We start from the raw sequence: 14446 nt of genomic DNA on the forward strand, positions 1-14446 counted from the left end.
TTTGAGAATCCAGTTTCTAGTCCCAACCCTCGGATTCTGACTCAGTAAGTCTGGAGTGGGGCCCAGAAATCTGCATTTCAGCAAGTCCCCAAGGAATCTGATACCGGGGCTTTAAAAAACTGGGCCCTCCAGAGGCCAATTAGGTGTTGTCATTCCCTTCGGGTCTTTTGTTTGTTTGTTTAAGATTTAAATTTTTTTTTTTTTTTTTTTTTTAGCGGTACGCGGGCCTCTCACTGTTGTGGCCTCTCCCGTTGCGGAGCACAGGTTCCGGACGCGCAGGCTCAGCGGCCATGGCTCACGGGCCCAGCCGCTCCACGGCATGTGGGATCTTCCCGGACCGGGGCACAAACCCGTGTCCCCTGCATCAGCAGGCGGACTCTCAACCACTGCGCCACCAGGGAAGCCCTAAGATTTAATTTTTTTAAAGTTTATTCTTGGCTGCGTTTGGGTCTTCGTTGCTGCATGTGGGCTTTCTCTAGTTGTGGTGAGCGGGGGCTACTCTTTGTTGTGGAACATGGGCGTCTCATTGCGGTGGCTTCTCGTGTTGCGGAGCATGGGCTCTAGGCGCGTGGGCTTCAGTAGTTGTGGCACGCTGGCTCAGTAGTTATGGCTCTCGGGGTCTAGAGCGCAGGCTCAGTAGTTGCGGCACACGGGCTTAGTTGCTCCACGGCATGTGGGATCTTCCTGGGCCAGGGCTTGAACCCGTGTCCCCTGCATTGGAAGGCGGATTCTCATCCACTGCGCCACCAGGGAAGTCCCCCTTCTGGTCTTCAAGAACAACTCTGATGGCTATTTGAGAGGCCATTTAAGAAAAGCAAACAGCCATGAGTGGTGAGGCATGGTGCATTAGTTTACTAGTGCTGCCCTAACAAAGTGCCTCAAACTGAGTGGCTTATACAATGGAAATTTATTGACTCACAGCTCTGGAGGCTGGAAGTCTGAGGCTGTGAGAGAGAATCTGTTCCATGCCTCTCCTAGCTTCTCTGGTGCTTTGCCGGCAGTCTTTGGCATTCCTTGGCTTATAGAAGCATCACCCCAATCTCTGCATTCATGTTCACATGGCAGTCTCCCTGTGTGCATGCCTGTGTCCAAATTTCCCTCTTTTATAAGGACACGAGTCAGATTGGGGACCCACCCTGTTCAATAGTACTTCATCTTGACTAATTGTAACTGCAGTGACCGTAAATAGATCCAAATAAGGTCACATTCCGTGGTACTAGGGATTAAGATTTTGACATGAGTATTTGTCAGGGACATGGCTCAACCCATAACAGATGGTTAAACATTCACCTGGGCTGCCCAGTGCTCCTCGGCGCACTACTGTCCTGTAACCGGAAAACTCCCCCGAGTTCAGGGCAGGCCCCTTCCTCCCCTCTACTACCTCTGCTACGACCATAGCGTTGGCCCCTCCACACCTGCTGCAGGTTGACTGGGGCACGTGTGATGCTTTATCAACATGTGGTTGATAAACGCTCCCATAGGAACCCCTCCATGGGAGCGTTAGGGGCCAGGGTTGCTCACAGCTTTCTGCACTGCCAGCCCGTGGAAGCGGGGAGGGTGTAGGACCCCAGAGGGTCTACAGGGTGGCTACCCGGGCCAAGGAACCTAGCTGTCCCCTCCAGGTCCTCTGCAAGCAGCTCCTCTTCCATTGTCCAAATAAGAATTTAAACTTTTTATTTGATTGCACTGTATGTAAGAAGTATATCTGAATTTCATTCTGCAATCTACAAAGTTTGGGTTGGTCTTCGATGACAAAGCTAAATTTCAGGAGTCCATTGAGAGATGGGCTTTGTCTACTTCACTCACCTGAGCCCTGCCATGGGTTTCTAGGACAGGATGGGTCTTAGGGTTCTTCAGAGAAACAGAACCAGTAGGATGTGTATGATATAGATTTATTTTAAGGAATTGGTTCATGTGATTGTAGAGATTGGCAGGTCCAAGATCTGCCAATTTTGGGTAGGGCAATCTGCTGGGTAGGGCAGCTGGCTGAAGACCCAGGGAAGAGGTGATGCTGCAGCTTGAGTCCCAGGACCATCTTTTTTTTTAAATAAATAAGTTAATTAATTTATTATTGGCAGCGTTGGGTCTTCGTTGCTGCGCGCGGGCTTTCTCTAATTGTGGCGAGTGGGGTCTACTCTTTGTTGTGGTGCACGGGTTTCTCATTGCGGTGGCTTCTCTTGTTGCAGAGCACGGGCTCTAGGCGTGCAGGCTTCAGTAGTTGTGGCTCGCGAGCTCTAGAGTGCAGGCTTGGTGGTTGTGGCGCATGGGCTTAGTTGCTCTGCAGCATGTGGGATCTTCCCAGACGAGGGCTCGAACCCGTATCCCCTGCATTGGCAGGCGGATTCTTAACCACTGCACCACGAGGGAAGTCCCTCAGGACAGTCTTGAGACAGAATTTCCTCTTCCTCCCTGGACCTCTGGGTTTTTTCCTCTGAAGGCCTTCAACTGATTGATGAGGCCCACCCCCCACTGTGGAGGGTAATCTGGTAAATCTACTGATTTAAATGCTAATCTCATCTTGAAAATACCTTCACAGCAACATCTAGACTTGTGTTTGACCCAATATCTGAGTGACTACTGTGGCTCAGCCAACTTGACACATAAACTTAGTCCCCACAGGATGTGTCTCTCTTTTTCATTTAAGAACATGACACCTGCTCCCCATGTAATTGAAATGGTCCAAGGGTGCTGTGGGATTGACCACTGGGTTTGAATCCCAGCCCTTCCCTTTCCTCAGGATGCGAACTGGACAAGTGACTTCATGTTGGACACTTCTTACTTGAGTCTTAGTTTCCTTACCTGTCAGATGGAAGTGGTGACCAATAGAGCCTGTCTCATACAGGGACCAGACAAGCCCAAGGTCACAGGGCAAAGGCTTACAGAGAGCTTGCCCTGTGCCAGGCCCTGAGCTAACAGTGGTTAACATACCTGATCTCATTTAATCCTCAAACGGGCCTAGAGTTCCGGCACTATGACTATCCCTGTTTTACAGATGAGGAAACTGAGGCATGAAGAGGGCAAATGACAAGCCAAAGGACACCTAACAAGGGAGTCCAGAGCCAGGGTTCACATCTATGCTGTCCAGAGTCAGCATTCCTAACCACTACACCATCCTGCCTCTCTGCTGCAGCTATTGCTGCTTTTGTGGTGGTGGTTTACGAACCTAGTCCCGGACCTGGCACATAGTAGGTGCTTAGTAAATATTTGTTTAAGGAACCGAATACCTATTGTGATATTGGGATGTAATAAGAAATCTATTTTTTGGTCTTTGTCCCCAGCTCCCAGCCAGAGCTCCTAAAATCCTTGTAATTTCCTAAGTGATAAAGGTAAAAAGCATCTTTTGTTGTATATTTTGTCCCCAGTTCCTGAAAGAGCTCCAGAAGGGGAAAGGAGCAAGCATCTTTTGTTATTCATAACAAGCCCCTTTCAACCACACCTGCCTACTTAATAGAAGCTCCATAAAAAACCTAAAGGATGGGGTTTGGAGAGCTTCTGGGTTAGCAAACACATCTAGGTGCTGGGAGGGTGGTACACCCAGAGAGGGCGTGGAAGCCCAGCACCCCTTCCCGTATACCTTGTCCTCTGCACCGTCACCATTTGGCTGTTCTTGAGTTGTATCCTTTATAATAAGCTGGCGAACGTAAGTAAGTGTTTCTCTGAGTTCTGTGTGCTATTCAAGCAAATTATCAAACTTGAGGAGGGGGTCATGAGAACTCCCAATTTATAGCCAGTCTGTCAGCAATGTCCCAGGTGACAACCTGTGACTTGTGATCAGTGTCCGAAATGGAGGCAGTCTTGTGGGACTGAGCCCTTGACCTGCATGGTGTGTGTGAATTCCAGGCAGTTAGTGTCAGAACTGAGTTAAATTGTAGGTCACCCAGTCCTGTCCACCAAAAATTAGAGAATTGCTTGGTGTGGAAAACACTACACATTTGGTGTCAGAAGTACTGTGTACAGAAAGGAAACAGGAGTTTTTCTTTTTACTTGTATATGTGTTCAGTATATACATGTTCAATGAATAAATAACCCAAGTGGTTAATTTTTTAACAAAGTGGAATTACAATATACACAGTTATCACAACTGGCTTCTTTCATTTAACAGTAGAGTGTGGCCCTTTTTTCCTGTCTGCCCATCAGGTATGAGTGTTCTTTCCTCCAGACCTCCTGGGGGTGCCCAGAGACACAGCCTGTCTCGGAGGAAGGGCCTGACCTCTGCCCCTCCTTGGGCTGTTCCTTCCCATTGTGCAAATTGTGCCTCCAGGATGGGGTGGCTTTCCCAAAGGCCTGGGTTTCAGCCAGTTTATTCAACATTTACTCAACAAATATTCACTTAGTGCCTACTATTTGCCAGATCCTGGTGTAGGCATCAGGAGTACATCAGTAAACAAGACAGCCCAAATACCAAGTGGGGAAAGGGAAGTTGGCAATGTTAACTAGGGCTGCCTGAGAAACAGTCATTTGAATAAAGAGCTGAAGGAGGTGAAGCACTGAGCCAGGAAATTATCTGGAGGTAGAAGACTTTGAAGCCAAGGGAACAGCCAGTGCAGTTCAAAAGGTATCTGATGTATTAGGGGACAATAATGGCCCACGTGGAGATGTGGTGTCCACTGATACACTTGACTGCCTGTCAGTGAGAATCATCTTGAGGCCTTCACACCTGAGGTGAGTGTCCCACATTCTCAGAAACTGTGGCCTTGGATCCTTTGTATGAGAATCACCCTGAGTCAGCAACCACTGTGTGGCCAGGACCCTGGACAGAAGATCTGAACCTCGGTTTTGTTGTCTATGTGTTTTTTTAAATTAATTTATTTTTTATTTATTTATTTTTGGCTGTGTTGGGTCTTCGTTGCTGTGCACAGACTTTCTCTAGTTGCAGCAAGTGGGGGCTACTCTTCATTGCGGTGCACAGGCTTCTCATTGTGGTGGCTTCTCTTGTTGTGGAGCATGGGCTCTAGGCACGCAGGCTTCAGTAGTTGTGGCCTGTGGGCTCAGTAGTTGTGGCTCGTGGGCTCTAGAGCGCAGGCTCAGTAGTTGTGGCACATGGGCTTAGTTGCTCTGCAGCATGTGGGCTCTTCCTGGACCAGGGGTCAAACCCATGTCCCCTGCATTGGCAGGCAGATTCTTAACCACTGCGCCACTAGGGAGTCCTATGTGTTTTATCTAACCTCACGGGGTTAAGAGCCGGCATGACCAGTGTTTGTTCCTTCAAAGGGACCCCAACTCTGAGGGCCTTTCCTCTGGCATTTACACCAGTGACTTCTACAGAAGGTAAGAAGTGGCTGGTCACACTGTTTTTCTTAAAGGCTGGACTGACGCCATCATTGTAAATTGTTTCCAGGGCCCAGGGCCCAGCCCAGGGCCTAGGTGGGTTTGGCGGTCATCAGGCCAGGTGACCTGAAGGGACAATGATGATACTGATAATAATAACAGCTATCACTTACCGAGGGCTTCTGATGTGTGGTCTCTGTGCTAAGATCTTTACATGCACTGTCTCACCTAGTATGGAAGTTATGATGATTATCTCCGCTTTATGGGTGAGAAAAGCTGCTAGGGAGGGAGGGACATCCTGTCTAGCAGAGCATCTGTGTCTCAGTAGGACCCTGCCTCCACACCCCCATTTCTGAGCAGGTAGTTGCTCAAGACGTCAGTTTAACTTGCATGCCTCCTGCATCTCTACATTGTATTCCACGCAAATGGAAATCAAAAGAAAGCTGAAGTAGCGATACTTATATCAGACAAAATAGACTTTAAAATAAAGACTGTTGGGCTTCCCTGGTGGTGCAGTGGTTGAGAGTCCGCCTGCCGATGCAGGGGACATGGGTTCGTGCCCCAGTCTGGGAAGATCCCACATGCCGTGGAGTGGCTGGGCCCGTAAGCCATGGCCGCTGAGCCTGCGTGTCCGGAGCCTGTGCTCCACAACGGGAGGGGCCACAACAGTGAGAGGCCCGCGTACCGCAAAAAATAAAAATAAATAAATAAATAAATAACATAAAGACTGTTACAAGAGACAAAGAAGGACACCACATAATGATCAGGGATCAAAAGAAGATATAACAATTGTAAATAAATATGCACCCAACATACGAGCACCTCAATATGTAAGACAAATATTAACAGACATAAAAGGAGAAATCAACAGTAACAGGATAATAGTAGGGGAACTTAACACCCCACTTACATCAATGGACAGATCATCGAGACAGAAAATCAATAAGGAAACACAGGCCTTAAATAACACATTAGACCAAATAGACTTAATTGATATATATAGAGGAGTCCATCCAAAAGCAGCAGAATATACATTCTTTTCGAGTACACATGAAACATTCTCCAGGATAGATCACATGCTAGGTGACAAAACAAGCCTCAGCAAATTTAAGAAAATTGAAATCATATCAAGTTATCTTTTCTGACCATACTGGCATGAGACTAGAAATAAACTATAAGAAAAAAAACTGCAAAAAACACAAACACGTGGAAGCTAAACAATATTCTACTAAACAACCAATGGATCACTGAAGAAATCAAAGAGGAAATAAAAAAAAATACCTAGAGACAAATGAAAATAAAAACACAATGATCCAAAACCTATGGGACACAGGAAAAGTAGTCCTAAGGGGGAAGTTTATAGTGATACAAGCTTACCTCAGGAAACAAGAAAAATCTCAAATAAACAACCTAATCTTACACCTAGAGGAACTAGAGAAAGAAGAACAAGCAGAACACAAAGTTAGTAGAAGGAAAGAAATCATAGAGATCAGAGCAGAAATGAAAGAAACAGAGACTAAAAAAACATAGAAAAGATCAATAAAACTAAAAGCTGGTTCTTTAAAAAAATAAACAAAATTGACCAACCTTTAGCCAGCCTCATCCAGAGCCCCTGCTCTTAATCTCTTTTTAACCATGACCTCCCTTTTTTTTTTTTTTTTTTTGCGGTACGCGGGCCTCTCACTGTTGGGGCCTCTCCCGTTGCGGAGCACAGGCTCCAGATGCGCAGGCTCAGCGGCCATGGCTCACAGGCCCAGCCGCTCCACGGCATGTGGGATCTTCCCAGACCGGGGCACGAACTCGTGTCCCCTGCATCGGCAGGCGGAGTCTCAACCACTGCGCCACCAGGGAAGCCCATGACCTCCCTATCTTGACCTTGGCCCAATTGAGGCTCAACCCAACCCTACCCTTGGTGTGTCTCAATTTTCCTATTGAGACCTAGGAACCAGGGGAGATATGCAAGATTCAATCCCATCTAAGAGGTGTGGCCCTGTTAGACAGGAAACATATGGAAATACATATTTTTGCAAGTAGAAAGTACAGGATATAATCAAGCAATAATTGGATCAGCTGGATCCAATCCAATGGTGAGGAAACCTGGGTGGGGCAGAGGGTGTTTGCAAATCTCGATTAGTTGGAGATATTAGGTAACTGGACCCAGGATACATGGGCCATCCCACCACCCCATTCGGATTTCTTATTGGCAAAGAGATTATAAAAGAGGACTCAGTGTGGTCTGTCATGATCTTGGGATTTCAGGAAGCAGAGGAACCCTGAGTCATGGCCAAAATGTTCAGTCAATATGCAGCCCCAGTCTGCCAGGAAAAGCACCCCAAATCCCTTGTTTTCCTTAGTAGATGTCTTCAGCCCTAACAAGGAGAGTACTTAACGACAATTGTTAAATTGTACCAAGTGTATAAGCAACATGAGATTTGGAAATTAAATTTTTTTTTTTTTTTTTGCGGTACGCGGGCCTCTCACTGTTGTGGCCCCTCCCGTTGCGGAGCACAGGCTCCGGACGCGCAGGCTCAGCGGCCACGGCTCACGGACCCAGCTGCTCCACGGCATGTGGGATCTTCCCAGACCAGGGCACGAACCCGTGTCCCCTGCATCGGCAGGTGGACTCTCAACCACTGCGCCACCAGGGAAGCCCAATTTGTTCCTTTTTATTTGATCATTTCCACCAGAATACAAACATGCTATTTAATCTCCTATCTTAAAAGCAAACAAACAGAAAACAGCATGGCAGGTCCTCAAAAAATTAAACATAGAATTACCATATGATGCAGCGATTCCACTTCTGGGTATATACCCAAAGGAATTGAAAGCAAACTCAAACAGATGTTTGTGTACCCATGTTCAGAGCAGCATTATTCACAGTAGCCAAAAGGTGGAAATAATCCAAGTGTCTATCGATAGATGAATGGATGAACAAAATGTGGTCTATCCACACAACAGAATATTATTCAAACACTAAAAAGGAAGGAGTTCCTGACACCTACTACAACATGGTTGAACGTTAAAGACATTATGCTAAGTGAAATAAGCCAGTCACAGGAAGACAAATACTGTGTGATTCCATTTATATGAGGTACTTAGAGTAGTCAAATTCACTGGGACGGAAAATAGAATGGTGGTCGCCAGGGGCTGGGGAGTGGGGAGTTAATGTTTGATGTGTACAGAATTTCAGTTTTGCAAGGCAGAAAGAGATATAGAGATAGACAGTGGTGATGGTTGCACAACAATGTGAATGTACTTAATGCCACCAAATTGTACACTTAATGATGCTTAAAATGGTAAATTTTATGTATATTTTACCCCCAAAAAAGCTCCAAACAGAAAAACAAGCATACTCTTGACCTTCCATCTCTCTCCAGTTACTGCATTTCTCTGCCTCCTTTAAAAGTAAAACTCCAGGCTTCCCTGGTTGCACAGTGGTTGAGAATCCATCTGCCAATTCAGGGGACACAGGTTCAAGTCCTGGTCCGGGAAGGTCCCACGTGCTGTGGTGCAGCTGAGCCCGCGAGCCACAACTACTGAGCCCGCGTGCCGCAACTACTGAAGCGCACGTGCCTAGAGCCCGTGCTCCGCAACAGGAGAGGCCACCACAGTGAGAAACCCACGCACTGCAACAAAGAGTGGCCCCCGCTCTCTGCAACTAGAGAAAGCCTGTGCGCAGCAACGAAGACCCAACACAGCCAAAATTAAATAAATAAATAAATTTATTTTTTAAAAAAAGAGTAAAGCTCCAGGAAAGATTGTCTCTAGTCGCTGCCCCCAGTTCTCACCACATGCTCCCTGAACCCACTCTAATCAGACATTCACTCTCCACTGCTTTCCAGAAACCGCTCTTGCCAAGGTCAAGGACGACCTCCTCCTCTTTAAATCCAGCGGCTCCTTCTCAGCAGGGTCTGACACAGCCGGTCACTGCCTCCTCCTGGAAGAGTCTCCTCCTCCCTCCCTGGCTCCTTCTCAGCCTCTTTGCTGGAGCCCCTCCTCCCCTGCTCTCCTCCACGGTGCCCACAAGCTCCAGGCAGCCCTTCTCTCGGCCCTCACCCGCTCCTTGAGGATGTCAGTCTGAAATCACATGGCTTGAATCCCATCAAGCTGTCATGCTGCTGGTGCCCACACTTATGTTACCTCTCACCGGACCTTTCCCATGAACTCCATTCCTAAATATCTGTTCTTTAGCATCTCCACTTCCATGTTGGGCTGGCATCTCAAACCTAACAGATCCCCTGCACCCTGCTCTACCCCAGAATTCCTCACTCCAGTAACTCACAGTTCCACCCTTCCACTCGCTCAGGCCAAAATCCTAAAAGCCCCCTTTTCCTCACACCCCATATTTAACCCATCAGCAAATCCTGCTGGCTCTACCGTCAAAATACTGTTGTTTCCAGAATCTGACCCCTTCCTTCCTCCCTCCCTCCCTTTCTTTAGTTCCCCATCTGGGATCGAACCGGTGCCCCCTGCAGTGGAAGCATGGAGTCTCAACCACTGGACCGCCAGGGAAGTCCCAGAATCTGACCATTCACCTCCGTCCACACTTTTACCCCCATTTTGCTGTACACCTGAAACATTGTAAATCAACTATACTTCAGTTTAAAAAATGCTATTTATAAAATTTAAAAAAATATATGTATTCGGCAGGGAGGGAAGGGAGGCCCAAATTTTATGAGCTTCAGGTCCCAACCCTTTTTGGCCTTGTGGCATACAGGATCTTATTTCCCCAACCAGGGATCAAACCTGTGCCCCCTGCCGTGGAAGCATGGAGTCTTAACCACTGGACCGCCAGGGAAGTCCCTGGGTCCCAACCCTTTTTCATAAGTGCCAGCACTTACCAGCATCTGAAGAATGATTTATTTTGTATTTGCTTTATTGTCTGTCTCCCCCACCTTAGATGAATGAATATCAATACCCAGATAACCGCAGTTCTCAAGGTAACGAATTTTCTCTTCTTACATTCCCCAGCTCACTCCCCCCACCCCACCCTATTTGCACCAAGAATGTTAGATCATTAAGGCCCCACTTTGAGCTGTAAGGACCTTGCATTCTCAGGGGAGCCAGGAATATGCTTAGAACACACAAATATATCATCATAACAATGAGCTGACATTTGCCTATTTCATTATAGTCATTGATCCAGCTTTTATATCTATGATCATTTGTGAAGTGGCCACTGCAGGTATTATTTTACCTACTTTATAGATGAAGAAACTGAGGTCTGGAGAGGTCCAGCCACCACCAGCCCAGCCTCCTGCATCTGTCTATACATGGCATGGCCTGCTGAGCTTTAGCTCTGTTTGGCCACAGAATAAAAACGAACAAAACCCCATTCCCACCACCGTATCAACATCTGATTTCTTCTGCAATATCCAGTCAGACCCTGACTAACCCCCTCCTTCGAGCACTTCAGCAGGAGGCGTGGGACTCATCCGGAGGTGGGCTGGGTAACCAGACGGACAGACATTAGTTACTCCAAGAAGTTTCCCTCTTGGTGAGACTTGGATCAGGATGCTGTTGGGGCAGTGGACATTGACTAAGAGAGACAAGCATCAGGTAGGTGGCCGGGTGTGATGGGTGGGGTGGTGGGCTGTCCAGGGGCCTTCCAGCCCCCTTGTGGTCTGCAAAGCAGCCTGCGACCCCCTGCCCAGCAATCTTCTCCAAGTAGTCCCCGCCTCCAACCCTACAGGTACTTCCTGAGCCCCTAGTAAATCAGAAGCGAGAAGAGTCCTAAGATGGCAAAACAGGCCAATCTCCTTCCGGGCAAACCAGCTGAGCAGGTCTGCTGGTGCCAGCGTGGAGGTCGGAGGAGAGCTAGCAAATGCCTGGGCCTATGAGAAGGCTCTGGGGAGAAGCCAGATACAATCTCACCTAGGTTTGATCCAGAGCTGGCTCTTAGGGTCTGGTGGCTCTGTAGATAGGTTTGAAGATGGCTGGTTTGGAGGTAGGATTTGATTGGATGTTACTCCTGGTGGTTAGAAGCAACCTGTCAACCATCCAGGAATGCTCACCGGAGAGGCCAGATATCAGAAACACCTGGGGAGCTTGTTACAAAAAATACAGGCCTGCCCCCCTACCAAAGCAGAATCCCTAGGGAGGAGTTAGAGACCCATATCTTTTTCTTTAAAAGCCCTCTCAGGTAATTGTGACACTCAAGAGGTCTGGAAATTATTACCTGGTCTTTAAAGAGAATGACTGTGGGGACTTCCCTGGTGGTCCAGTGGGTAAGACTCCGCGCTCCCAATGCAGGGAGTCTGGGTTCAATCCCTGGTCGGGGAACTAGACCCCTCACGCATGCCACAACTAAGACCCGGCGCAGCCAAAATAAATAAATAAATAAATATTTTAAAAAAAAGAATGATTGTGGACCCTTCAACCTCAGAGTTGGCCACTTAGGTTTGTTTCCTTGGGAAAGTGACTTAACCTCCCTGAGCTTCATTTGCCTCATCTGGAAAATGGGGCTAATGATGTACCTCTTAGGGCTGCCATTGGAAATACTTGTTGTAGTCATGCTGAGCTCTAGGCTTGGGGCCTGGCACAGAGTATGTGCTCCCAGTGTTGGCTGCTATGATGATCATTGCCGCTGAGATCCTCTGGGATTCTGGAGTGAACACGAGAGGCTGAGGGAGCTAAAGGCCAGGAGAGGATCTGTTCCTGTTCAGAGTTCCTAATGTTGGGGATGAGAGGCTCCCTGGGAAGGGAGCGAAGCCTCCTGCTCAGAGGAATTAGGAGAGAGGCGCCAAGGCCAAACTCAAGGTAGAGGCCTCTAGGTCAGGGCCTTGGGCAGGTACAACTTTGAAGAAGCACAGTGAAGATTTGTGGCTAAGACCTTGGGCTTAAAGGCTCAGAGTTCTGGATTCAAGTTCTGACTTCTTTTATTAATGTATGACCTTGGGTGAGACTCAAGAGAGACTGAGCCTCGGCTGGGAGGAAGACAGCTCACCGTCAGCCAGGCTCTGGAGCCAGACGGCTCAGCTGCTTCTTGGAACTGTGACCTTGAGCAAGTTACTCCGCCCCTCAGACCTCAGTTTGGAAATGGGGATACTCCACCTACTCACACGCTGGTTGGGAGGTGCCAGTGAGATACTGCCCATGAAGCACTCATCTCCCTGCTGACCCACAGGGTTTCAGAAATGTTAATTATCTCCATCAACCCTTCTCTGGGGAAACCGTGGGCTTGTGACTGGTTTGAATGGTGGTCGTCATCTTTCACCTGGTGACAACACCTGACGTGACAGTACCCAGAGCTTTCATCACAGAGCCTCCAGGCGTCAAGGATGCAGGCCCCTCAGGCACCACTCTTCCATAACAGACGGCCCCCGATCTGGCCTTCCTCCCCTCTGCAGATTGTCCTCTTTTTCTGAGCAAAGCTAAAGCGGGGTGTTATTTGGTGACACTGCCTCGATGAGGTCAGGCTGCCCGGAAACGACCCCTTTCTGCCCTCAGGGATGAGAATACAGGCTGTATTTCATTAGTGTTTTGAACTCTAGTATGTACCAAATGAGGAATGTTTTGGAGTAAGGTTTACACTGGATGTGATCAAACAATGTTCCTGCACTCACAGTGTCAGTTGCCCTTGGTAGCCTGTTTCTTAGCACCATCAGGGCACGCCCTGACCAATGGCATGTGTCACTATGCACATCTCACAACCAGTTGGCTCCTTACTGCCCAGGGTGGCGGTTGGGGTCACTTCAGACTCTGGCAGAGGTGCTGCCATAGAGAACCCCCTCTTCTATGTGGGGCATTCTGAGGATCTTGTCTGTGGCCAGTGGCATGGCAGGACCAGACCTTCCCAGGCAGGGCCCTCCCAGGGGCAGCTTCCCCGGCAGCTGGGCGCATCTCTGAGCAGACACTGCCCCCTTGAGGCCTCTGCTTGCCATCACACCTGGGAGAGCTGACCTCACACAGAGGGAAATGGACCCAGATGATGCTTTCCAAGCATCCTCCAGGGGTGCCTTAAAATTGGCCCCAAATGCAAAAGTCTTTGCAGCGCTGGCAGTGTATTCATTCTCAACTTGAGAACCTGGAATCTACCTCAGTGCCTTTTGTTGCCTTCCAGAAGAATGCAACTCTGGGCGATCATCAGAAAACAAGCACATAGCCACAGGAGGTCTGTAATTTGTAAAGAGGCAGGGGGATCTCTTATAGCAGGGAAGCCCTCTTGCTATAAGATTTGAAATTAGCTACCAAAACGAGGTGGGAGAAATAAAGAAAATAAAAGAAAGGATGAATTAGTTACAGGAAGGTCAACATTAACTAGCTAGATTGAGAACTAAGAGAGTAAGAAGTGGTGGAGGTGTGGAGACGTGGTCCTACAACTGTGGTACTGACGACAGTATAATAACATTGCATGCTGTATAGAGAAGTGGGAAAAAAAGGGGAAAGCCACCAATAATCCTACCATCTTAAATAAGCATTATTATGGTTCATTCCCTTTGTTTTTGCTTCCTACATGTCTGCTTTTAATATCTTTATTGGATTTTTTTTCAAATCATAAGAGTTAAATTATAGGGACTTCCCTGGTGGCACAGTGGTTAAGAATCCGCCTGCCAATGCAGGGGACAGGGGTTCGAGCCCTGGTCCGGGAAGATCCCACAGGCCGCGGAGCAACTAAGCCCGTGCACCCCAACTACTGAGCCTGAGCTCTAGAGCCTGTGAGCCACAACTACTGAGCCCGCGTACCACAACTACTGTAGCCTGTGCGCCTAGAGCCCGTGCTCTGCAACAAGAGAAGCCACCGCAATGAGAAGCCCGCGCACTGCAACAAAGAGTAGCCCCCACTCACTGCAGCTAGAGAAAGCCTGCACGCAGCAACGAAGACCCAACACAGCCAAAAATAAATATATTTATTTTAAAAAAGAGTTAAATTATGAAACATGTAAGTTGTGGAAAGTAAAAACGACACCCATCTCAAAAAAAAAAAAAAAAAGATTGGCCTCAAATGCAGAGTTGGGTTACAATTGTGTTTGGGAGAAGCTTCATTCCTAATCACTCTGCAACCAGAGTCCCTTGCAGTCCTGGGTCCACTAGGTTCTCGGCCTCTGGGCCTTTGTAAATAGTTTCCCCCCTGGAATACTACTCTCCCACGTTCTTGTCTGGCTGACTCCTTTTACTGCACAGGCTTCCATGTCTCTTCTCCCAGCGTTTCCCCAATGTCCCGAATTGGTTAGGTGCC

This window comes from Hyperoodon ampullatus (assembly GCF_949752795.1).
Source record: "Hyperoodon ampullatus genome assembly, chromosome: 6".
Taxonomy (NCBI): domain Eukaryota; kingdom Metazoa; phylum Chordata; class Mammalia; order Artiodactyla; family Ziphiidae; genus Hyperoodon; species Hyperoodon ampullatus.